The sequence below is a fragment of the Petromyzon marinus genome, chromosome 46 (genome assembly GCF_048934315.1).
Source record: "Petromyzon marinus isolate PM22_M1 ecotype Great Lakes invasive population chromosome 46, UKy_Petmar_22M1.pri1.0, whole genome shotgun sequence".
NCBI lineage: Eukaryota > Metazoa > Chordata > Hyperoartia > Petromyzontiformes > Petromyzontidae > Petromyzon > Petromyzon marinus.
The window spans coordinates 17,362,670-17,387,488 of NC_133712.1; the positions used below are offsets into that span (position 1 = coordinate 17,362,670).

General features: G+C 52.3%; 1 protein-coding gene across 3 annotated transcripts in view; it reads left to right on the forward strand.

The window, feature by feature from the left end:
- The first annotated feature begins 8,795 nt into the window (after positions 1-8,795).
- The window catches only part of LOC116952389 (uncharacterized), an 814,348-nt gene continuing 798,324 nt past the window's right edge, over positions 8,796-24,819 (forward strand). For all 3 annotated transcript variants that reach the window (XM_076074262.1, XM_076074261.1, XM_076074263.1), the window contains exon 1: positions 8,796-9,217. The gene's annotated coding sequence lies outside the window, so the exon portion shown is untranslated. The remainder of the gene's footprint in view (positions 9,218-24,819) is intronic.

A 24,819-nucleotide genomic window follows, 5' to 3' on the forward strand; every position in this document is an offset into this window, starting at 1 on the left:
GTGCCCAAGTCATTGACATAAAAGAGAGAACAAGAGGGGGTCGAGGATGGAACCCTGTGGAACCCCTTTTGTTATCTTAACACTGTTTGACCTCCAGCCATCTGTGAATACAGTTTGGGTGCGAGAAAAGAGGTAATTTTTTAACCATTTTACTGTGTTTTTGGAAAAACCGAGGCAACTTAGTTTACCAAGCAGGGTGTTGTGGTCTACTGTATCAAAAGCTTTGGACAGGTCAAGAAAAAGACAGGCACAGTACTGCTTATTGTCAAGGCTACTGTAAATTTGATTCAGAGAGTCTAATGCAGCAGATGTGGTGCTGTATTTTTTTTGGAACCCAGATTGTTTTAGATGTAGTAGATTGTTGGTGGACAGGAAACTGCTAATTTGGTAGTTCAATAATTTTTCAAAAATGTTCATCAATGGGGACAAAATTGAGATAGGTCCGTAGTTATTGTGATCATCTTTAGGGCCCCCTTTGTGAAGTGGACGGACATAGGAATGTTTCCATTCTAGAGGAACTGATGCTTCTTTGATAGACAGGTTGAAAATATGGGCTATAGATTTGTATGTTAGGTGACCAACAGTTAGTAGAGCAATGACGGGAAAACTATCTGGTCCGGTAGAGGAGGACCCTTTGAGGTAGGACAGTTGTTTCAGAACATTACTTTCGTGGATTGGCTGGAAACTAAATTCGTTTAATGTTTGGACAGGGGTGTAGGAATTTGCATAAGCAGGGGTGACTCCCAATACATTATCAAAAGATTACCAGCTTCAGAAAAATTAAGGTTAAAATTGTCAACTATTTTTTGGGGATCTGAAAAATATTCCTCATTTCGATTTAGCTCAACGGGCAGATTGTCTGTTTTGTATGCCTTTTTGATACATTTGATTGTTTTCCAAAAAATCCTGGCATTTCCATGTGAATCAAGGAGAGTGGAGGAAAAGTAGGCATTTTTTGCATGTCGTATTTTTTTGACGCACCTATTCCTTAAAATCCTGTACTCTAGCCAGTCATTTACCAAATTACTCTTCTGAGCACATGCCCAAGCCTTATCCCTAGTTTTTATGAGCTTTGTAATCAAAGGATCATACCATGGTGGGCGGTTGCCTTTAGTTTAAAATCTAACCAACGGAGCATGTTTGTTAAGAATTTGGAGAAACATGTGCCTGAAAGTCTCCCAAGCCGTAGTTAGATTGGGGATATCACAAACCTTGTCAATACCCGAGGGAAGCACATCATTAGTAAATGCCTGAGTGCTGAAGTGCCTCAAAGAGTGCTTCTCAACAATTTTAGGGGGGGCTTGGGTCTGGCTGATGATCTCACCCCAAAAATGAAGGAGTGATCACTAAGGTTATTTCCCAGAACACCAGTCACTGCGAAATTGTGAGGGGCATTTGTCAATAGGACGTCAAGCAGAGTTGACTGTCCCGGATTTTTTAGGTTGGGTCTTGTGGGGACATTTATTAATTGAAACAGGTTAAATTCATCTGTAAAATTTGTGGGAGAGTTATTCTGAGAGCTAAACCTTCAAAGCAACATTTTTTTAAACAAGGAGTGAGCTGGTGAACATGCAATAGTATTACGAACATAGATGGCAATTCCACCTCCTTTAGATCCTCGGTTAAGCCGAAAAAGGTTGTAGTTGTCAATCTTAATCTGCAAAGTCATTGACGGCAGGAGTGAGAAATGTTTCTGTTAGGCAAAAAATGTCCGGGTCAAGATTTGCCACTTCTAGTTTTAGTTGACTTAATTTAGTCACAGGCCCTCTGATGTTGACATGTAGAACACCAACACCTTTCCTGCCAGAAAAATCTGCAGAATTATACGAGTTTTTTACATTTGGGCCAGGATGAAGCTCAATACCACCCAGAAATAAGAAAAGTAGAATTGATAGTTTGCACAAGTATTTTCTGTGAAAGTATGAAGAGCGGCGCACCTTGGACGAATAGCAGCAGCTCACAGATGGTGTTATTTTTAAGAGCAAAATGAAGTTTGGAAGGAGTGCTGTTGAAGTAATGGGACAAAGATAGGGTTTAAAATGATACAAAGATGGAGTGTAGAAGTGTCTATCAGCTGTTTCATTTGCAGGTGTAGTGGCAAATCGAGCAACAAGTATGGACGCAAAGTAATGAGGGTTGCTGTTTGTAGAGTTGAGTGTGGCACTAGATATGGCCGGGCGGGGCAGCAGTAGGATACACAGCAAGAGAATTGCCATCTCTAAAATATCCGGGGTAAACACAGATTAACACACAAGCGGAAAAGAAAAAAATATCTATACTTGTAGCTGCTGCTATAGAAGTTGCCGTAGCAGCTGCTGTAGCTGCTACAGCAACTTCTACAGCACTTGCCCTAACAGTCAGTTAAGGCGATACAGGGGATTTGTGTTCGTGGACAACGCCAGTGACGATTATGCGAGGCGGTCTTGGGCCTCCTCTAGATCCACCCATCCTCAAATGAGTAGAGTCCAATCTAGATTTGAAGTTTTCGTGACTGCAGGAATCCATACTCTTTGGTTCTTTCGGTAAAGTCACGTAGGTATAAAATACATTAAATTAAATCACGACGTTTCGGGCGCAACACAAGCGTCCGTCATCGGGTCCTGCGCTATAAGAGAAGTGAAGCATGCACGTGCTTTATGGTGTTGCCTTCATATCCGCATCTCCAGTTTCTTCAGCCTCCCACTCCCAGCCCCGCCCACTCCCCGCCCCCCCTCCGGCATTTTGCCGTGCCTGTCTTCTAATCCCTCTAAGCAGCGCTCCACTCCCCTTACCCCACACCCCCCTCTCTATCTCTCCTCCCTTGCTCCTCCCCTCTCTCTTATCTATATAGCCTCTTGTCACGGCAGAACATTTGCCCACTTCATTAACTGTTTCTTGCTGTGGTCGTTCCACCTGATGACGGACGCTTGTGTTGCGCCCGAAACGTCGTGATTTAATTTATTTTATTTTATACCTACGTGACTTTACCGAAAGAACCAAAGAGTATGAGCAGAGTTCCTTGTGCGATGTGACAAACATCACCACTAGGAAGACAAAGGCGTCCGGGCGAACTTCTGGCCACCCTTCTAGTGTGGCGTGCGGGCCTGCAAGAGATGCTCGCTAACGACACTTGCCCCATCAGTCTGTTAAGAGGCTATACGGGGGATCTTTGTCTTGTGTGTGGCTGTGCGGATGGCAGGCGTGCGTATTCACCCGTAGTGCTCGTGGACAATAATACATCAACCCATCGACGGTGCTCAACTCGTAATCTGCACGCGGAATTATGAACTTCGCTTAGAAATGATAAAAATGGAAAGCAGATGACAAAATTCACACTCGTAATTAAAACCGTATCAACGGCTTGTAGAGCCACCCGCCGGTAATTATTATCATGTTGACAGCTGTAACCCTTGTCTGCGTTCGCTCACAGGATGGTTTACTCAACAACAAAACATCTGAGAACACACGTGAGCCCAATGCTCTCCGTGTAAAAAAAAACAACGTACAGCTGTGAACTTGATGGTGCTGTCGCTGGCAAGGCAACGTCTATAGGGACGCCTATGCTTACGAACGAGTTAAGTTCCAGAGGTTTGTTCGTAAGTAGAATGTTTATAAGTCGAATGTCCGTAAGTAGAATGTTCGCAAGTCGACTGTCCGTAAGTCGAGTGTCCGTAAGTAGAATGTTCGCAAGTTGAATGTCCTTAAGTAGAATGTTCGTAAGTCGAATGTTCGTAAGTAGAGGAGCACCTGTGCTACAGAATGTGGGTGGCGATGGCCACGTTGCTGAATTGCACTTTTCAAATTGCAGTTGCACTTTGGCGAAGCCTTATTCTGTGATACAATATATCGCATGCGTCAAAAATCATACCGAGAAAACGTAATCTGCCTTCAATGTAGCAATGCGGTGGGGGATAACTGCGGGAGGTGAGACATGTTTGGGGAGTGGTGGCGCAGCGGTTAGAGCGCTGGGCTCCGAAACCCTACAACGCGAGTTCGATTCCCGCTCACTGTCACCGTCGGTGACTATTTGAACCGGTATTGGACCTCCCCTAGGTAGACTCAGCCTTCAAAAAATACCCGGTGCGGTGTGTAAAAAAACCCATCAGCACCGGGGATACAAAGACGGCCGGGGGCGGTTGTTGCCACACCACACAGCCTCTCACGCGTCCCGACCTTGAAGGGTGCTGCTATTTTTAACAGCACACTTGCCCCAACAGTCTGTCAAAAAGCTCTACGGGGCCATCTTTGTCGTTGATCCCACACTCTTAGACTCGTGCGAATGATGGCATCTTGGACATGTTCGGGGGGCTGAATGCCAGTGTCGAGGTCTGCTCGCTACGAGTGCCCTCAGCATAGTCGGTGCTGCTCTATCATTCCCCCGTTGGAGGAGCGCAGACCTCCACTGGTTTGACAAACGACCCACAGCAGTGCGACTGTGGTCATGTAAGCATAAACAAAAATTGTGTTTCATGCATGGATATTGGGCTTCTTTCGCACCGTACGTAGCCAACCGTCTCCATGGGTTTACGATTCGGTTGTTGTGCTTGCATGACCGCAGTCGCACTGCTGTGGCTCGTTGCTATTTTTCTATTCGCTGGGATGCGCGCAGCATCTCCGTTGAAGTTCTCGTGCGCGATGATGTTTACTTCAGCCATGCCTTTCAGGAGGAACGTCAAAGCTGGGAGGGATTTGCGACGGAGGACGTTTGGGCGTCCGCGTTGAGGTGTTCCGCTCTGTTCGTTGAAGTGTTCCGCTCTGTTCGTTGAAGTGTTCCGCTCTGTTCGTTGAAGTGTTCCGCTCTGTTCGTTGAGGTGTTCCGCTCTGTTCGTTGAAGTGTTCCGCTCTGTTCGTTGAAGTGTTCCGCTCTGTTCGTTGAAGTGTTCCGCTCTGTTCGTTGAAGTGTTCCGCTCTGTTCGTTGAAGTGTTCCGCTCTGTTCGTTGAAGTGTTCCGCTCTGTTCGTGGAAGTGTTCCGCTCTGTTCGTTGAAGTGTTCCGCTCTGTTCGTTGAAGTGTTCCGCTCTGTTCGTTGAAGTGTTCCGCTCTGTTCGTTGAAGTGTTCCGCTCTGTTCGTTGAAGTGTTCCGCTCTGTTCGTTGAAGTGTTCCGCTCTGTTCGTTGAAGTGTTCCGCTCTGTTCGTTGAAGTGTTCTGCTCTGTTCGTTGAAGTGTTCCGCTCTGTTCGTTGAAGTGTTCCGCTCTGTTCGTTGAAGTGTTCCGCTCTGTTCGTTGAAGTGTTCCGCTCTGTTCGTTGAAGTGTTCCGCTCTGTTCGTTGAAGTGTTCCGCTCTGTTCGTTGAAGTGTTCCGCTCTGTTCGTTGAAGTGTTCCGCTCTGTTCGTTGAAGTGTTCCGCTCTGTTCGTTGAAGTGTTCCGCTCTGTTCGTGGAAGTGTTCCGCTCTGTTCATTGAAGTGCTCCGCTCTGTTCGTTGAAGTGTTCCGCTCTGTTCATTGAAGTGTTCCGCTCTGTTCGTTGAAGTGTTCAGCTCTGTTCGTTGAAGTGTTCGGCTCTGTTCGTTGAAGTGTTCGGCTCTGTTCGTTGAAGTGTTCGGCTCTGTTCGTTGAAGTGTTCCGCTCTGTTCGTTGAAGTGTTCCGCTCTGTTCGTTGAAGTGTTCCGCTCTGTTCGTTGAAGTGTTCGGCTCTGTTCGTTGAAGTGTTCCGCTCTGTTCGTTGAAGTGTTCCGCTCTGTTCGTTGAAGTGTTCCGCTCTGTTCGTTGAAGTGTTCCGCTCTGTTCGTTGAAGTGTTCCGCTCTGTTCGTTGAAGTGTTCCGCTCTGTTCATTGAAGTGTTCCGCTCTGTTCGTTGAAGTGTTCCGCTCTGTTCGTTGAAGTGTACCGCTCTGTTCGTTGAAGTGTTCCGCTCTGTTCGTTGAAGTGTTCCGCTCTGTTCGTTGAAGTGTTCCGCTCTGTTCGTTGAAGTGTTCCGCTCTGTTCGTTGAAGTGTTCCGCTCTGTTCGTTGAAGTGTTCCGCTCTGTTCGTGGAAGTGTTCCGCTCTGTTCATTGAAGTGCTCCGCTCTGTTCGTTGAAGTGTTCCGCTCTGTTCATTGAAGTGTTCCGCTCTGTTCGTTGAAGTGTTCAGCTCTGTTCGTTGAAGTGTTCGGCTCTGTTCGTTGAAGTGTTCGGCTCTGTTCGTTGAAGTGTTCCGCTCTGTTCGTTGAAGTGTTCCGCTCTGTTCGTTGAAGTGTTCCGCTCTGTTCGTTGAAGTGTTCCGCTCTGTTCGTTGAAGTGTTCCGCTCTGTTCGTTGAAGTGTTCCGCTCTGTTCGTTGAAGTGTTCCGCTCTGTTCATTGAAGTGTTCCGCTCTGTTCGTTGAAGTGTTCGGCTCTGTTCGTTGAAGTGTTCCGCTCTGTTCGTTGAAGTGTTCCGCTCTGTTCGTTGAAGTGTTCCGCTCTGTTCGCTGAAGTGTTCCGCTCTGTTCGTTGAAGTGTTCCGCTCTGTTCGTTGAAGTGTTCCGCTCTGTTCATTGAAGTGTTCCGCTCTGTTCGTTGAAGTGTTCCGCTCTGTTCGTTGAAGTGTTCCGCTCTGTTCGTTGAAGTGTTCCGCTCTGTTCGTTGAAGTGTTCCGCTCTGTTCGTTGAAGTGTTCCGCTCTGTTCGTTGAAGTGTTCCGCTCTGTTCGTGGAAGTGTTCCGCTCTGTTCATTGAAGTGCTCCGCTCTGTTCATTGAAGTGCTCCGCTCTGTTCGTTGAAGTGTTCCGCTCTGTTCATTGAAGTGTTCCGCTCTGTTCGTTGAAGTGTTCAGCTCTGTTCGTTGAAGTGTTCGGCTCTGTTCGTTGAAGTGTTCCGCTCTGTTCGTTGAAGTGTTCCGCTCTGTTCGTTGAAGTGTTCGGCTCTGTTCGTTGAAGTGTTCCGCTCTGTTCGTTGAAGTGTTCCGCTCTGTTCGTTGAAGTGTTCCGCTCTGTTCGTTGAAGTGTTCCGCTCTGTTCGTTGAAGTGTTCCGCTCTGTTCGTTGAAGTGTTCCGCTCTGTTCGTTGAAGTGTTCCGCTCTGTTCGTTGAAGTGTTCCGCTCTGTTCGTTGAAGTATTCCGCTCTGCTCGTTGAAGTGTTCCGCTCTGTTCGTTGAAGTGTTCCGCTCTGCTCGTTGAAGTGTTCCGCTCTGTTCGTTGAAGTGTTCCGCTCTCTTCCTCCAGATCTGCGTGGTAAGATTCTCGGATGATGGTGCCAGCAGCAGCAACGCGATCCCAGAAATCATTGGCATGGGGCCTCGAGCAGTAGTCGTCATCATCGCCGTCACCGTGGGCAGGCGACATCGTCGACGAGGACACGGAACCACAACCAGCGGCGCCGTCCCTTGCAAGGCGAAGGAAGCTTCCGCTCGCGCCATGACGGAACGCAAAGACAAAGATCCCCCGCATAGCCTGTTACAGACTGTTGGGGCAAGTGCTGTTAGCGAGCACCTACGAAGGCTGGCACGGCACACGCGGGGGTGGGTGGCCAGCACCACGCCCGGCCGCCTTTGTCTCCCCAGTGGCGATTATTTTTACACACCGCACCAGGTACTCATTTGAGGCTGAGTTGACGTAGGGGAGGGCCAGGACCGGTTCAGATTAATCGTCGACCGTTGTTAGCCGTGAGCGGGAATCGAACTCGCGTAGCTGTCCACCCCTTATCAGTGCCCTACCTCATTACAGACCAATTCAAACCTCATTGGTCACCCCGTGCCCCTTATAAATCTCAACGTTCATCCTATAGAGTCCCATCGCAAGGGACAAACACAACCAAAGGAACCTGAAAACCCAATTCCCTTGTACAAGAATACCGGGTAAAACTATATGGTTTGACACGGTATGAACTCGGTTCGTAGAGCAGCGGGCTAACTGCTACACCACTGCTCCCCACGGCACACACACACACACGAGTGGACAAACGCACACACACACGCACGCACACACGCACACACACGCACACACACACGCACGTACACACGCGCACACACACGCACACACACACACGCACATACACACACGCACACACACGCACACACGCGCACACACACGCACGCGCACACACACACGCACACACACACATACACGCACACACACATGCGCACACACACACACGCGCATACACACGCACGCACACACACACACGCACACACACACACACGCACGCACACACAAACACACACGCGCACACACACGCACACACTCACGCAGACACGCGCACACACACACACACACGCACACACACGCACGCACGCGCACACACACACGCGCACACGCACCCACGCACGCACGCACACACACACGCGTACACACACACACGCACACACACACAAGCACACACGCACAAGCACACACACACACGCACGCGCACACACGCACGCACACACACGCACGCACACACACGCACACACACACACGCACACACACACACACGCGTGCTCCCCATGTTTAAACCGCCCGTGATGTCGCCTCGCTCGCCTCTCGCCCAGCCGAGCCACCGCCCCGTCCCCCTTCATGCCGCGACGTGACGGGCCCCGGGTTAGCGACCAATGGTGAAACCGGTGGGAGGAGGAGGAGAGGGAAGAGGGGGAGGAGGAGAGGAGGAGGAGGAGAGGGAGGAGGAGAGGAGGAGGAGGGGGAGAGGAGGAGGAGAAGAAGGAGGAGAGGAGGAGCGGAAGGAGGAGGGGGAGAGGAGGAGAAGGAGGAGGAGGGGGAGGAGGGGGGGAGAGGAGAGGAAGGAGGAGGAACGGGAGGAGGGGGAGGAGAAGAGGAGGGGAGAGGAGGAGGATTGGGGGAGGAGGGGAGGAGGGGGGGAGGAGGGGGAGGAGAGGGAGGAGGAGGGAGGGGGGTTACCCCTGGAGCCACACCCCCGTGGGCGGGAGCCGGAATATTTATTTATTTACTGCAAGGATGCGAAGGATCTCTCTGCGTGTGTGTGTGGCTTTCACTGAATCCGTCTCTCCCGATGCCTCGCGTGCTGGAGGCTGAACCCTGCCGTGCCGGCTGCGTGCGCGTGCACACGCAGCGCGCTCCCCGCACAGCGGTGCTGCCCATGAACACCACCACCACCACACTTGTGGTTGCTGCTCCAGTCCTGTTGATTTTTTTCGTAATTTTGATCGTTCATTTTACCCTGCCCGTGCGTCTATTCCGGTCACACTTTTAGTCTGTTGCATTGCCACGGCGGACTGTGTGGAAACATTTAGTGGCAACCTCGAGACATTCAGAACCGAACCGAACATATTTCACCATCCCGGAATCCGCCTGGCCTCCACTGGAGAGACAAGTTCCCGGAGCGTGGGGTAAGTGTCTGCGTGTGTGCTGTGTGCGTGTGTGGGTTGGTGTGGTGCAGCGGTGATTATGAGTGGTGGGACGTGTGCGTGTGTGTGCGGTTTGTGGTTTCGCGAGCGTGCGGGGTTTACTGCCTTCTTGTTGAAAGTGTGTGCGTGGTTTTGAGTGTGTGTGTGGTACAGCGTGTGTGTGTGTGGTACAGAGGGTGTGTGTGGTACAGAGGGTGTGTGGTACAGAGTGTGTGTGTGGTACAGCGTGTGTGTGTGTGGTACAGAGTGTGTGTGTGGTATAGAGTGTGTGTGTGTGGTACAGAGTGTGTGTGTGGTATAGTGTGTGTGTGTGGTATAGAGTGTGTGTGTGTGGTACAGAGTGTGTGTGTGGTACAGAGTGTGTGTGTGGTACAGAGTGTGTGTGGTACAGAGTGTGTGTGTGGTACAGAGTGTGTGTGTGTGTGGTACAGAGTGTGTGTATGGTACAGAGTGTGTGTGTGGTACAGAGTGTGTGTGTGGTACAGAGTGTGTGTGTGGTACAGAGAGTGTGTGTGGTACAGCGTGTGTGTGTGTGTGGTACAGAGTGTGTGTGTGTGGTATAGAGTGTGTGTGGTACAGAGTGTGTGCGGTACAGAGTGTGTGTGGTACAGAGTGTGTGTGGTACAGAGTGTGTGTGGTACAGAGTGTGTGTGTGGTACAGAGTGTGTGTGTGGTACAGAGTGTGTGTGTGTGTGGTACAGAGTGTGTGTGTGGTACAGAGTGTGTGTGTGTGTGGTTCAGAGTGTGTGTGTGTGTGGTACAGAGTGTGTGTGTGTGGTACAGAGTGTGTGTGTGGTACAGAGTGTGTGTGTGTGGTACAGAGTGTGTGTGTGGTACAGAGTGTGTGTGTGTGGTACAGAGTGTGTGTGTGTGTGGTACAGAGTGTGTGTGTGTGTGGTACAGAGTGTGTGTGTGTGGTACAGAGTGTGTGTGTGTGGTACAGAGTGTGTGTGTGGTACAGAGTGTGTGTGTGTGTGGTACAGAGTGTGTGTGTGTGGTACAGAGTGTGTGTGTGGTACAGAGTGTGTGTGTGTGTGGTACAGAGTGTGTGTGTGTGGTACAGAGTGTGTGTGTGCTGTTGGTGCCATCGTTTCTGCTGCTGCTGCTGGAAGCGCACACGCCGTCTCCTTCAAGTCGAAGGCGTCGCGTTTTGTGCGTTGCGAACGAGAGAGGCGGCGTCTGTCTGCCCGTGAGGCCGGCACGAGCTGCACTCACCGTGGCTGAGTGCGCCGATCGCCCGCCACTTTAAAGTTTCACGCGAAAAGAAACTCCTTTTGGCGGATTTTTGGTGTTGTATCCTATGCGGGACTGCGCGTGAACGGACTTAATGCGAACTGTGTGTGGTTCCAGTGGCTGGGATATACGTAGAGTCTATAGTAGCAGTGTATGGGATGTGTGTCTATAGTACTAGTGGATAGGATGTGTGTCTATAGTACCAGTAGATAGGATGTGTGTCTATAGTACCAGTGTATGGGATGTGTGTATATAGTACCAGTGGATCGGATGTGTGTCTATAGTACCAGTGTATTGGATGTGTGTCTATAGTACCAGTGTATAGGATGTGTGTCTATAGTACCAGTGTATGGGATGTGTGTCTATAGTACCAGTGTATGGGATGTGTGTCTATAGAAGCAATGTATGGGATGTGTGTCTATAGTACCAGTGTATGGGATGTGTGTCTATAGTAGCAGTGCATGGGATGTCTATAGTACTAGTGGATGGGATGTGTGTCTGGTGCAAGTGAATAGGATGTTTGTCTATAGTACTAGTGGATGGGATGTGTGTATATAGTAGCAGTGGATGGGATGTGTATCTGGTGCAAGTGAATAGGATGTGTGTCTATAGTACTAGTGGATGGGATGTGTGTATATAGTACTAGTGGATGGGATGTGTCTATAGTACTAGTGGATGGGATGTGTGTCTATAGTACTAGTGTATGGGATGTGTGTCTATAGTACTAGTGTATGGGATGTGTGTCTATAGTACTAGTGTATGGGATGTGTGTCTATAGTACTAGTGTATGGGATGTATGTCTGGTACAAGTGGACAGGGCGCATCGCTCAGCAGAAAGCGATTCGGGTGTTCTGTGCACCTTGTACTGGCGTCCGCCCGAGTGTGTGGCGTGCGCGGGTCGCGTGTGTGTGTGTGTGCTGCTCCTCGGAGTGACACACGTGTGTGTGTGTGCTGCTGCACCTCGGAGTGACACGCGTGTGTGTGTGTGTGCTGCACCTCGGAGTGACACGCGTGTGCTTCTAACCTTCACTAGCACTGTTTATGTGTGCCTGCACTGGCGTGATTAGTGCGCACCCTTGCATTCCGACGGGTTCTGCGTAACAGCGCTTTGCGTGACTGCGTAACGCGCAATTGGGGTCCTCGCTCACATCATCTGCCCCCACAGTCTCGTCAAAGTTCATCGATCACGTCTGTGATGGCCCGATGTCCGGTGGTAAATAACCGCGCGTCTGCCTCGGGCTATAGCGGGTGGTGGGTCTCTGTATCCGCGTGGCACTGCGTGCGCCCGCCTGTGCGTGCATCGCCCCGTCCACTGCACCCATAAACATCGGCGCCTCGGTGGTGCCGCTGCTTGGCGCGTGGCGCCCCGGGAGCTGAGCCCCACAGAGCGCCGCGCGCGTGAGTTCATCCGCGAGCGCGTGAATACCACGCGCGCGTTTTTGTTCATGCGTACGTGCGCGTGCCTGTGCGCGCTGGAATGGTGCCGATTGGAGAGGCGAGCCCCGAGCTCCCCCCCCCCCCCCTCAGTCGGGGCTCGTTGGCCCCGTCCCGAGCCCCGGCGACTCGCGGCCTCTCCCGCGGTCGCTCGTCAGCTGTCACCGCGCGCCGAGTGCCGCGTCTCCTGCACCGCCCCTTCGACTCCATCGCTCTCCTCCTGCCCCCCTCTCCCCTCCCCCGCACTCCCCGCGGCGTCTCCGCCCCGCTGCGCCTCGCGCAGACGCCGCCCCACAGGAGGGCGCTCGCGAGACGGCGCGGAGGGCTCTCAGCGCCGTCTCCATGGCCGATGATGAACAGACGAGACAGCCACCGTGGCACACGTCCTCGTCGGTGATGATGAACGGAATAGTCAGCCACCATAGCATATCTGCTCGTGGCTTTTGACATTCCTCCTCGAAGGCACTGGTGGTGGTGTTGGTGGTGTTGGTGGTGGTGTTGGTGGTGGTGTTGGTGGGGTTGGTGGTGTTGGTGGTGGTGGTGTTGGTGTTGGTGGTGTTGGTGTTGGCGGTGGTGTTGTTGGTGGTGGTGTTGTTGGTGGTGGTGTTGGTGTTGGCGGTGGTGGTGTTGGCGGTGGTGTTGGTGGTGGTGTTGGTGGTGGTGGTGTTGGTGGTGGTGGTGGTGTTGGTGGTGGTGTTGGTGGTGTTGGTGTTGGTGGTTTTGGTGTTGGCGGTGGTGTTGTTGGTGGTGGTGTTGTTGGTGGTGGTGTTGTTGGTGGTGGTGTTGGTGGTGGTGGTGGTGTTGGTGGTGGTGTTGGTGGTGTTGGTGTTGGTGGTTTTGGTGTTGGCGGTGGTGTTGTTGGTGGTGGTGTTGTTGGTGGTGGTGTTGTTGGTGGTGGTGTTGGTGGTGGTGGTGTTGGTGGTGGTGTTGGTGGTGTTGGTGTTGGTGGTTTTGGTGTTGGCGGTGGTGTTGTTGGTGGTGGTGTTGTTGGTGGTGTTGGTGGTGTTGGTGTTGGCGGTGGTGGTGTTGGCGGTGGTGTTGGTGGTGGTGGTGTTGGTGGTGGTGGTGTTGTTGGTGGTGGTGTTGTTGGTGGTGTTGGCGGTGGTGGTGTTGTTGGTGGTGTTGTTGGTGGTGTTGGCGGTGGTGGTGGTGTTGGTGGTGGTGTTGGTGGTGTTGGCGGTGGTGTTGGTGGTGGTGTTGGTGGTGGTGTTGGTGGTGATGTTGGTGGTGTTGGTGGTGGTGTTAGTGGTGGTGTTGGTGGTGGTGATGTTGTTGTTGGTGTTGTTAGTGGTGGTGGTGTTGGCGGTGGTGGTGGTGTTGGTGGTGGTGTTGGTGGTGGTGGTGGTGTTGGTGGTGGTGTTGGTGGTGGTGTTGGTGGTTTTGGTGGTGGTGTTAACCATCAACCGCATCGGCACACCAAACGGACCGATGGGTCCATCTCGTTGGTGAGCGGGGCCATTACAAGACGGGCCCAGCGCGGAGTGCCATTGTGGCCACGCGCACCACGACTGGCCCATCAAGTAAACCCACAGAAACCCCGATAGATACCGCATGCAGCGACTCGTCGAGATGCACGGAGACCCATAGAGATGTGCAGAGACTCAACTTGACACACAGAGAGACCCACGATCCAGGCAAGTGGCCCTGCGCTCCGTCAGTGGGGGAGGAGTGGCAACGCGACACAAACTCTCTGCCGAAGCCCTCTCGTCGTGCCTAGCAGACGACGACGCTGGGCGTTTGGCTCCTGGACTGATTTGCCATCGTGCCGCCAGGCTCGAGCAGGGCTGGGGTCGACAACGGGCGGCTCTTCGTGGAGCGTTTCGCGAATCTCGTTTGGTGAGGGCCACCGCCGTCTCCCGTTCACCACCACCGCCGTGTGCATTGCGGCTCTTGACATATCGTCTGGTTTTTTATTTTTGTTACCGAATTCGAAAAAAATAAACATAGCACTTCTTGTTATTTCCGTTGCCGACCGCTGGGCTAAGGATGAAGACAGTCTACAACATATACTGTCTTCACTGCCGAGCGATGTCACACCGCGCACAGACACGCAGAGCAGGGTACAGCTCTGGTTAGAGCTGGCCATCGTTTGGTCCCACCAAATAAAAAAAACAAAGATCCCCCGTATAGCCTCAGCATAACGTTGGGGCAAGAGCTGTTGGCGAATAGCACCTGTGAAGGCCGGCACGGCACACAACGAGGTGGCTGGCCTGCACCCCGCGGCCGTATTTGTCTCCCCGGCGGCGATGTTTACACATCGCACAGGGTACTTATTCGAGGCTGAGTGGATCTAGGGGATTTCTATGACCGGTTCAGATAATCGTGCCACCACAATCTACCGTACCGTGGGGGCCAAAGTGATTCCTTATCAGCCCCGAATGATACGTGCGCGTGTGTGTGAGGGGTAGAGTAGCGGGCGTGGTGCTGGCCACCCACCCCCTCGTGTATCTTCATAGGTGGAACTCGCTAACAGCACTTGCCACTAACAGTCTGTTAATGCTATACGGGGGATCTTTGTCTTTGTAAGGGTTAAGGGCGGCCAGGCGTGGTGCTGGCCACCCACTCCCTCGTGTACTATTCCTGCCTTCATAGGTGGAACTCGCTAACAGCACTTGTCACCAACAGTCTGTAAAGGCTATACGGGGGATCTTTGTAGCATTTATCACGAACAGCACTTGCCCAAAACTTCTGTGAAGGCTATACGGGTGATAGTTGTCTTTGTAGTAGTAAGCTCGCTGAGCCATGAACCAGGCGACTCGAGTTCGATTCCCGAAGCAGTCCTGTGCAGAATCAGAATCTTTATTAATCCTGGAGAAATCCAATGTGCTATAAAACTTTCTCACAGATGTGCAGTAGGTCGACTCAGCCTTAAAATGTGTGTCTGGTGCGGTGTGTAAACTTCAACACTGGAGAGACAAAGGTGGCCGGGCGTGGTGTTGGCTACCCACCCCCTCGTGTGCCGTGCTGGTCGCAATGTGCTCGCAAACAGCATTTACCCTAACAGCTTGCTAAAGGCTGCATGGGGGACATTTGTATTTGTTAAGCGCACTGCACTTATCTCCACGCCTGGATATCTGCATCCTTGGCGTGCTGGGGGGGGGGGGGCGAAAGAAGCAGGCACGTGTCCTGACCTAGGTTTACTCGGACCGAAATAAATACATTCTAGGCACTCGCATACCGACATCCTGCGCAGACAGTCCACCTCCCGTGCTGCGCGTGGCTACTCCAGCGCACCGGGTTCAATTCCAGGCCATGGGCAAATAATGAGTCGAAAGCGGGCGTCTAAGCCGGTCTCGCATCTCCCCCCAGGTCAACTCGGCCTTAAACGAATAGCCGACGCGGTGCTGTAATGCGTTTGCAGCAGGTAAACAGCGGTGGCAACGCGGGGCAGACTCCACGCTCAACCCCGCCAGAACTGAAGCGGGGTCTCGTTCACAGCACTTGGCCGTGCAGTCTGCGTAGGCTCCACAGAGGGGGGGGGGGGGAAAGGGGGACACGGACACCATTGGTGCTGCTGCTGCTGCTGCCATCACAATACTTGTGCCCTAAACTGTCCGTCCCTTCTCTCCACGCGCCAGCGTGAGCACGTGGACAGGAGGGACCGCTGCTTTCCATCAGTTGGTTCCCCGCAGTCTGGGACAGATTGGAATTCCCCCCACCACTACCACCATAAAAAACATTCCTCCCCAAAATATTATAAAGTTCTGGCCATCCGTCTTCAATAGATTTTTTTTCCTCCCAGCAAAGTGCGGGGGACATTGCTGATGCTTGCTGCTCCCCATCGGGGCGATGCTGTTGTGGGTTTTGTGCAAGTTCGACTTGATTTGCCGGCACGACAGTCAGAACAACATCCGAGCCACTTAAATGCCCTCCCGGTCGCCTGTGGTAGAGTAAAGTGTGGGTATGCCCAGCTCTTCCAAAGTTGTCTGATGGCCAAGTTTGGGGGGGGGGGGGTGGGTGGGGTGCTCGAGCTACTTATAGACGAGGCCATTCCGCTGGCAGTGACGTGAGCAGGCACTTGCAGGGTTGCGCCTATACCGTTTACTTGGGGAACACGCGCACAGCATCAGTAGCAGCAGCAGTAGCGTCGTCAGCAACAGCAGCAGTAGCGTGAGCGCTCTTCTGTGCAGGCTCCAATGACTGCGGCTCAAGTCCGCTTCGTAATGAATGCGAGAAACGAGATGAAAATGCCCCACGCCAATATGCCGTTGTGGGGCCTCACAGCACATAGCAAGAGTCAGGCTCCACGCCAAGACATTAAGGGAGACTGGTGAACTGGTAAATGTAAAGGAGGGAGAGAAGAGAGCATGGATGGGTGGGAGAACAGAGCCTGCATGATAATCATAAGATGTTTGAAATTGTTACCCAGTGTGGCTATCCAGGATATCCAGGATAGCCACACTGGGTTGCAGGACTATTTTTCAGAAGCCTCCTGCTACATTTATGTTTTTATTTTAAGATGTTTTCAGACACTTACTGATGAATGTTCATTCTACAAGTGAGAGTAAACCAGAGAAACCCCACGTGCACGAGGGGGCAAGGCTCTATCCCCGTACAGACGAGAACAGTTGGCGATGAGCCCACTTGCTGTACGGCCTTCTCCTGGCGTGCCCAGGGTAGGGCATCTCCTCGACGCTCACGGGAAGGGAGTTTGACGGCATCTGTCCGGTGATCCACCAATCCTCTCTGCCTCCATGGTGCTGGATTACAGGCTACGTGTGTTCATTATGGGAGGGCAGGGCATGACAGGCGAAAGTCTTCATGCCTCTTAAACTATGAAAGAAACTATTTTTTTTTTATTGTACCAGGCAAGGCCCAATGAGTTATGCAGCTCTTTTTCAGAAGCGACCTGTCCACAAATGATAGCTCAACGAAGTGGCTTATCGTCACGTGGAAATGTATAGCGGCCAAATCCTCTAAACGCGCGATGTTCACTCTCAACGTGGAGGTGACAACTGTCGGGCCCGGAGAAAAATCCACGCGACTACGGGAAGAGAGAGAGACACGCAAACTCCAAATGTACAGCAGGCGTCAGGGTCGAGATCGAACTCACGACCTCCTGCATAACAGGCGAGGTGGTCAACATCCCCTAGCCACCGTCTGTCTCTTGCCTTCAGTCCTGCTGCTGCTTAGCAAGCGCAGGACACACACGGCTGCTAATTCACGCAGCGCGCTCTGTAAGGCGATGCAAGCAGAGGTCAACCCGCTTCACGCCCCTTTTGCATGAAGGGCTCTCAACTTGCCAAGGGCGCATTCAGCCTCGACCTTGTTCGCCTGAGCCGGCCAGCCTGGGTGAAGGACGTTTCATGTACCCAGACCTTGCCCCACCACGTCTCATCTCGGCGCAGTGTTCCCATCCACGTGCTACTGCTCGCTTTGGCAGTGGCTCACTCCGATGACATTCCCCATTGTGCGTGGGGTTTTTTTGTTGGTATTTCTCTCCACCAAGTTCGTGAAATGTGATAGCAGCCAGACGCTCGTTGGCCGAGTGATGTCAACTACAATGGCGTTAGAACAGTGGGCAAGGTGGCACGTGTTTAGTCAATCTGTCGCTTTATAACGAGAACAACCCTCACCCCCCAAAAATAATGTTGGAGTTTGAACTTCCCCGTGGGGTTGATCAATGCCACTCCTCAAAGCCTCCCCTCGCCCCTCTCCCCTCGCCCCTCTCCCCTCACCCCTCCACTCCTTCTCGTCCCTCCCCTGGAGCCCCTTCCGTGACCCCCCAAGTTGTCCTCTGTCACGGTCGCTCATGCCTGAGCCCGTGCACTGCCACTGCCATCTAAATCGCTGGATTTTGTGATCCCCGTTTTTTAGTTTTTACTTTGTTGGAGAGCGCCTTGCGCTAAAGGCTCTCTATGAATAGAGAATGCGGCAAGGCAGGTGTCAGGCGGCATTCGCAGTTTCACATTGCTCCGGGTCTCGCGCTCAGATCGTCAACGTATACGATCCCCGTCACCGGTCAACCAAGTTCTTATTTTCTTGTCGTGTGGAGTTCGACTCTCAAGCCGATAGAAATCAGGAAATGTGGTACAAGTATGCACTGCTAAACCGTTTTTTTTTTAATCGACTACAGTATATGTATTCCCTGCATTTGCCCGGGTGAGATCAATGTCCGTGCGGTTACACATCTCTGCAGAGAGCCGCAGCGTTCATCTTCAACGCCTCGCTTAACAGCATTGAGTTCCTGAGCAAGTCCCGCTGCTTAGGATGTGGTGCCACGTTGCAGCGAGTGGCGGCGATGACTTTGCGTCACCGCTGCAGAGCGACGATTCGATTCAGTTGTAAGTGACGTCGCCACTGACTTGCTTTGCCTGGGAGTTGATGCATTTGGGGTACACACAGCCACCCACTCAACTTCTCACTCACGAACTCACACACTCGCTCACCCACCACCTTCAAACGTATATGTTGGGGGCAGTGCTACATTATGTTATCCGTCGGTTGGTGTTCTTAGCCTCAGTCGCACACAGGTGAGAGTCTGTGCATTAGGTATTGCAATCGTGCGTTGGGTATCCACGTGTTCTGTAGTTTGTGTAGATCCGGTAAAACACTGCCCATTGTGTCCGTAGAAGATGGAAGCCCGGTGGTGTGGTGGTGGGCTCACGGATGAGCTGTGTGTAGAGGAAGCTCTGGCAGTGTGGTGGTGGGCACGCTGATGAGCTGTGTGTAGAGTAAGCTGTTGAGTGTGGTGGTGGGCTCGCTGATGAGCTGTGTGTAGAGGAAGCTCTGGCAGTTTGGTGGTGGGCTCGCTGGTGAGCTGTGTGTAGAGGAATTTGGGGAGTGTGGCGGTGGGCTCACTGATGAGCTGTCTGTAGAGGAAGCTGTGGCAGTGTGGTGGTAGGCTTGCTGATTAGCTGTGTGTATAGGAAGCTGTGGCAGTGTAGTGGTGGGCTCGCTGATGAGCTGTGTGTAGAGGAAGCTGTGGCAATGTGGTGGTGGGCTCGCTGACGAGCTGTGTGTATAGGAAGCTGTGGCAGTGTGTTGGTGGGCTCACTGATGAGCTGTGTGTATAGGAAGCTGTGGCAGTGTGCTGGTGGGGCTGACTGATCAGGTATCACCCGGCTACGTTGCTTGAATCCCACTAATCGGTCCAGGCCGTGTCAATGCTGAAATTGGCGTCACGCAGATTTGGTGCCAAGTGTCTCCAAACCGACTGAGTTCTGTATCTCAGCTGTGGGTGTGGGGCCGCTGTTCAACTCATCGTTGACCAGCGGGAGGGTTGAGTCGACTTCTGCTCGGCACAGCTCAGGGAGCGTTGCAGCAACTCCGTCGTTGCAGATAGCCAAGGCAAGGCCGTGGGTTGTTTTTTTGTTCCTGCGGTAGTCCGCATCGCGATGTTCTAGCGGGGATGGCAGTTAGCAGCACCGACTCGTCTATCTCGAACATTCAAAGCAGATGCTACCGTAACATTTTAAACGGAGTTTTCAAAATAAATGCGCGTTGCTCATTCCACGATTGTCTTGAGGCCTCCCCAAGACTTCGCCACGCCGTGGGTCTGCAGTGCAACAATTGGAGCTGAGCGCCGCACGCGAGTTGCTTTTGTCGCTCCATCTCTGCTGCTGACCTCAGTGCCGGATGAAGCGAGTGCGGGGCCTGTAGCAAATGTTATAAAGGGGCCATAAATACAAAAAAACCACGTAAATATTAAGACACATTTTTTTAACTTGCACGGTAAAATAGTTGCTATACAGCCAGATGATACAACAAATGTTTCACCTTAAACACCCAGTCATTCATAAAAGTTGAAGGCGGTATAGTACTACAGTAATAGAGCAAGTGCAGAATCACTGAACCGGAATTGATAGCTTGAAAGCAATTCGCGCGGGGCCCTTGAAAGTGTAGTGCCCGTAGCTACTACAACGGGTGTAGCTACTACTACATATGTAGCTACTACAACGCGTGTAGCTACTACAACGCGTGTAGCTACTACTACGCGTGTAGCTACTGCAACGCGTGTAGCTACTACTACGCGTGTAGCTACTGCAACGCGTGTAGCTACTACAACGCGTGTAGTTACTACTACGCGTGTAGCTACTGCAACGCGTGTAGCCACTGCTACGCGTGTAGCTACTACAACGCGTGTAGCTACTGCAACGCGTGCAGCTACTGCAACGCGTGTAGCTACTGCAGCGCGTGTAGCTAGTGCTAAGCGTGTAGCTACTACAACGCGTGTAGCTACTACTACGCGTGTAGCTACTACTACGCGTGTAGCTACTACAACGCGTGTAGCTACTGCAACGCGTGTAGCTAGTGCAACGCGTGTAGCTACTGCAGCGCGTGTAGCTAGTGCTAAGCGTGTAGCTACTACAACACGTGTAGCTACTGCTACGCCTGTAGCTACTACTAGGCGTGTAGCTACTGCTACGCGTGTGGCTACTACAACGCCTGTAGCCACTGCTACGCGTGTAGCCACTACTACGCGTGTAGCCACTACAACGCGTGTAGCTACTACTACTACACGTGTAGCTACTTTTGCTACGAGGATAATCCGGTACTGGTTGACCCCCGTACGCGTTTCACCTCCCCGCTTTGGGAACAGAGCGGAAACAGAGTGGGGGATTCCTCGTGGGGCGATGTGAAGCCGTGGAATTGGAACCCCCGGCATGAAATCATGAACACGGAGTGTTAATTCTTTTTTGCAAGATAAAAAAAAATGTCGAAATGCTTTTCAAGCAGATCATTTATATTTTAAAGCGAACGATCGATACGGGAGCTCCGTTTGGCCAAGCCCGAGCGAGTGTACGGTTACACCGTGGAGGCGCGGGGGAAGCGTTCCGGTCGCATGCCAACGGGAGCGAGGAGGTGTGCGATGATGAGGTGTGCGATGAGGAGGTGTGCGATGAGGAGGTGTGCGATGAGGAGGTGTGCGATGAGGAGGTGTGCGATGAGGAGGTGTGCGATGAGGAGGTGTGCGATGAGGAGGTGTGCGATGAGGTGTGCGATGAGGAGGTGTGCGATGAGGAGGTGTGCGATGAGGTGTGTGATGAGGTGTGCGATGAGGTGTGCGATGAGGAGGTGTGCGATAAGGAGGTGTGCGATGAGGAGGTGTGCGATGAAGAAGTATGGGATGAGGAGGTGTGCGAGGAGGTGTGCGAGGAGGTGTGCGAGGAGGTGTGCGATGAGGAGGTGTGCGATGAGGAGGTGTGCGATGGTGGTCCCTTGCCGCCTGGGAACAGCTCACATTAGCAAACCCGTGGGGAGCCGTCTGGTTTGCTAATGTGTACAACGGTAGACGAATTGTACGTAATTTTGTATCGTTGCGTCTGTTTTATCGCACTGTTGGCATTTGTTTGTTGTTTTTAGCCGTGAATTTCACATGATGGCCGAGGATGTGACTCCTTCACCGTAGAGCGTGATCAACCGTTCGTCAATTTCACAGCGAGCAGCTGATGACCGGCGTAAAAAAAAAAAGTCCCATCAGGAAGCACTGTGCGGTGCCATCTGGAATCGAACCTCCGCTCCGTGCAAAGTGGCTCAATCGTGCTTTGTTTATTTTTAGCGAATGCTTGCTTTTTAACACGTGACTTTTACACGGTTAGAGCAACAGATACACAAGCGAAATAAATAATTACATCGATACATAGCTCGATACACATGCACGTCGATGTTTTATATTGTGTGTGAGTGGACGTCAGGCGCCACGTATCCACAGAGCCCTGCCACAGCCTCCTCCTCCTCCTCGAGCGGGGCAACCCGGTACCGCACGGCTTGCCCCGACGCACCACACGGCCACAGACGATGAGCGCGATTGTGGCGAGCCTCCAGTCAGCGACGTGAAAAACATTTTCAAGCCCCAAAAAAAATATCTTGCACATGTGGGAAGACCGTCTTTTCGAGCTTATGCCATCTCAACAAATGTGATGCCATTGATGAATGTCCAGGTGTGCTGCACCGTGCCAATGATATATTGTATTCACATCCTTTATTTCGGGAAAGCGTTAGCCGATTCTCACGGCTTTCAGGTCCTGCGTTGGGATGTTGGCCAATTAAATTCAATGTGGAGAGGAAACTAGAGAGTTTTTTTTTTCTCCACGGAGAAAATCCCCCTTGCCTGCAAGGGGACAGCACTGGAACATCCACGCAGACCGGGGGCCAGCAACCTGCGGCTCATGAAGGACTGCAGCTTCGTGACGCTGTTTGTTAACGACCGCCACCGTCTCGTATTCACGACGCAGTGCGTTGCGGCTCTTTTGAAATGTTGAGGGCTTTTGAGCGAATAAGGAAAGAAAAATAGCTCATCTTGTTATTTTGCTCGCCGACCCTTTGACATGGGAGGGTCCAAAAATCCCTTTTTGCTGTGCTACCAGTGAACTTTACAGTCCGGCTGGGTTTGGAGCGTCAATCTGAGCCTGTGCGATCCACCAACCCTTGTCTCAAGAGTGGTGAATTACAGGCCAGAGGCGTCCCACACCCCGCGCTCACACACAGAGTGTTCGTTGGAAGTCAGTGATTGCTTTCCCGATGGGGAAACCCTTTCTTCTTGCAAAGAGGCGTGATTGTTGTTGTTGTGGTTGGTGTTGTTGTATGAAGTGGAGGATTTAAACTCGCATCCTCCCAAATGCGTGTTGTGTGATCTATCTACAATACCACCCAGCTGGATATATTACATGCAGTAATATATCTTAAACGATGATGTATTTTGTATAATCATCGCGCCGTAATTGTACTTGTAAATCATCATAAATTACAGTCTTTCTCATTTTCCCCCCCCACGTTTTTTCTTCTTCTTTAGTCCGGATAAAATGCTTTGACATTGAACGACCGCTGATGACTTTCCACAAAGTGGTCGTAATTTCATTGATGCCACTGTTATGATGACGATGATGAAGGTGGGATAATTAATCAACCCACAGATAGAATTTGAACTCGCACTCTCCCGACTTTGAGTGTGGAGCTCTGACTCTCCGCACCGACGAGTGAAGGGGACCAACAACGCCCCAGCGTCCGCTTTCATGTCGGCGGCGAAAACGTTCCCACGTGGAACGGGCGACAGTCCACGTGGCAAATGTGAATCTCTCCACCAGTGGGCACCTATTTTCGCGTTGTTCTTTACGGGCGGTTGCTCGGCTGTCGACCCCATTGTCTGAGATTTGACCTTGTGACCTTCTGATTGTCATTACATGGCGATCGGCCACAGTGCCACCTTGCCCATCGTTGACGAGCAATTGAACCTAACGAAGGCAGTAACAGAAGCGATTGCAATTGCCCTCAGGTGCTCATAAGTGTCTGAATTCTCCCGACATCATTTACTGTACACGTTATGACCTCTATTCACATATGCATATTCCGTTCATTTTCCGCTGTATATCATTGCATGTGCAAGAAAATATAGCATATCCGCTGTCACCTTTAATAGCATTTCATATCAATATCGTATATTTGGTAAATGCGTTATAACACATACAATCGTATATCATTGTGTAATTACAGTGTGTGTTGTATAATTGCATATGTGATTGCGTATGGACTAAAGATTAAATGTCATGATGCATGCAATCAGACACGCGCACGGTGCTCGCGCAAGCGCACACACGCACACATGCACACACGCGCACACACATGCGCACACACGCGCACACACACGCACACACGCACACACGCGCACACACATGCATACCCACGCGCACACACGCGCACACATGCACACACGCGCACACACATGCATACACGCGCGCACACACACACACGCCGAGTGGGCGAAGCGCTGCATGGGCCGGTGATAAATAGCGCCAATTAAAGGGAGCTGTGGCCACACGCGCCTGGATCAGCACAAATCGCAATTGACAGCCACTCGATTCATTTAGGAGCCGGGTCACAGGGGCACATTCTGTCTGGCTCACAGAGGTCAAAATATTGACAAAATAACGCAGTGTTTATTAAAGCTAAATTATACGTGCGGTCGGCGTTATGTTTAGTTATTAGTGCGTGTGTGCGTGCGTGTGTGTGGTCGTGGGAGCGAGTGCAGTTTTTTTTATGCACGAGGTCGCCACGCTGAACTCGGATGCGACTAGAGCCCGGTTCAACTCCCCGGTTCCCGCGTCAATTCATACGACACCGGCCTGCCAATACTCAGCCCCGGGGGTCAGTCCCGGGGGAGGCTTAGCTCGCAATGCCCGCGGGGGGTAACCCGGCTGGAGAACCCCCCCGTACCCAGCGCTGGGTGGATAGGGGGCACGCAACGGACGCCTTGGGCCGGCCCACGGCGTCGGCCAGCCAGGGGAGACGACCCGGCCCCAAATTGTGAGTCCTTGCCCGAGCGGGAGATAGTCGCCTCTCTTTAAAAATGTCACGCGTCGTCGGCTGCTGACGTGTTTTGTTTCGGCCGGCGGTCACGTAGAGCTGTTGCGGGAGACGTCGCGACGTGCGGGGAGACGTCGTGACGTGTGGGAGACGTCAAGCCGGAGATGTCGTGACGTGTAGGGAGACGTCTCGACGTGCGGGGAGACGTCGCGACGTGTGGGAGACGTCGCGACATGCGGGGAGACGTCAAGTGGGAGACGTTGCGACGTGTGGGAGACGTCAAGCGGGAGACGTTGCGACGTGCTGGGAGACGTCGCGACTTGCGGGGAGACGTTAAGCGGGAGACGTCGTGACGTGCTGGGAGACGTCAAGTGGGAGACGTCGCGACGTGCTGGGAGACGTCGTGACGTGTAGGGAGACGTCAAGCGGGAGACGTCGCGACGTGCGGGGAGACGTCAAGCGGGAGACGTCGTGACGTGTGGGAGACGTCGTGACGTGTAGGGAGACGTCAAGTGGGAGACGTCGTGACGTGCGGGGAGACGTCAAGTGGGAGACGTCAAGCGGGAGACGTCGTGACGTGTGGGAGACGTCAAGTGGGAGACGTCGTGACGTGTGGGAGACGTCGCGTGGTCGTCGCTCACGAGATAAGACCACCGGCACGCTCGCACTGCCGC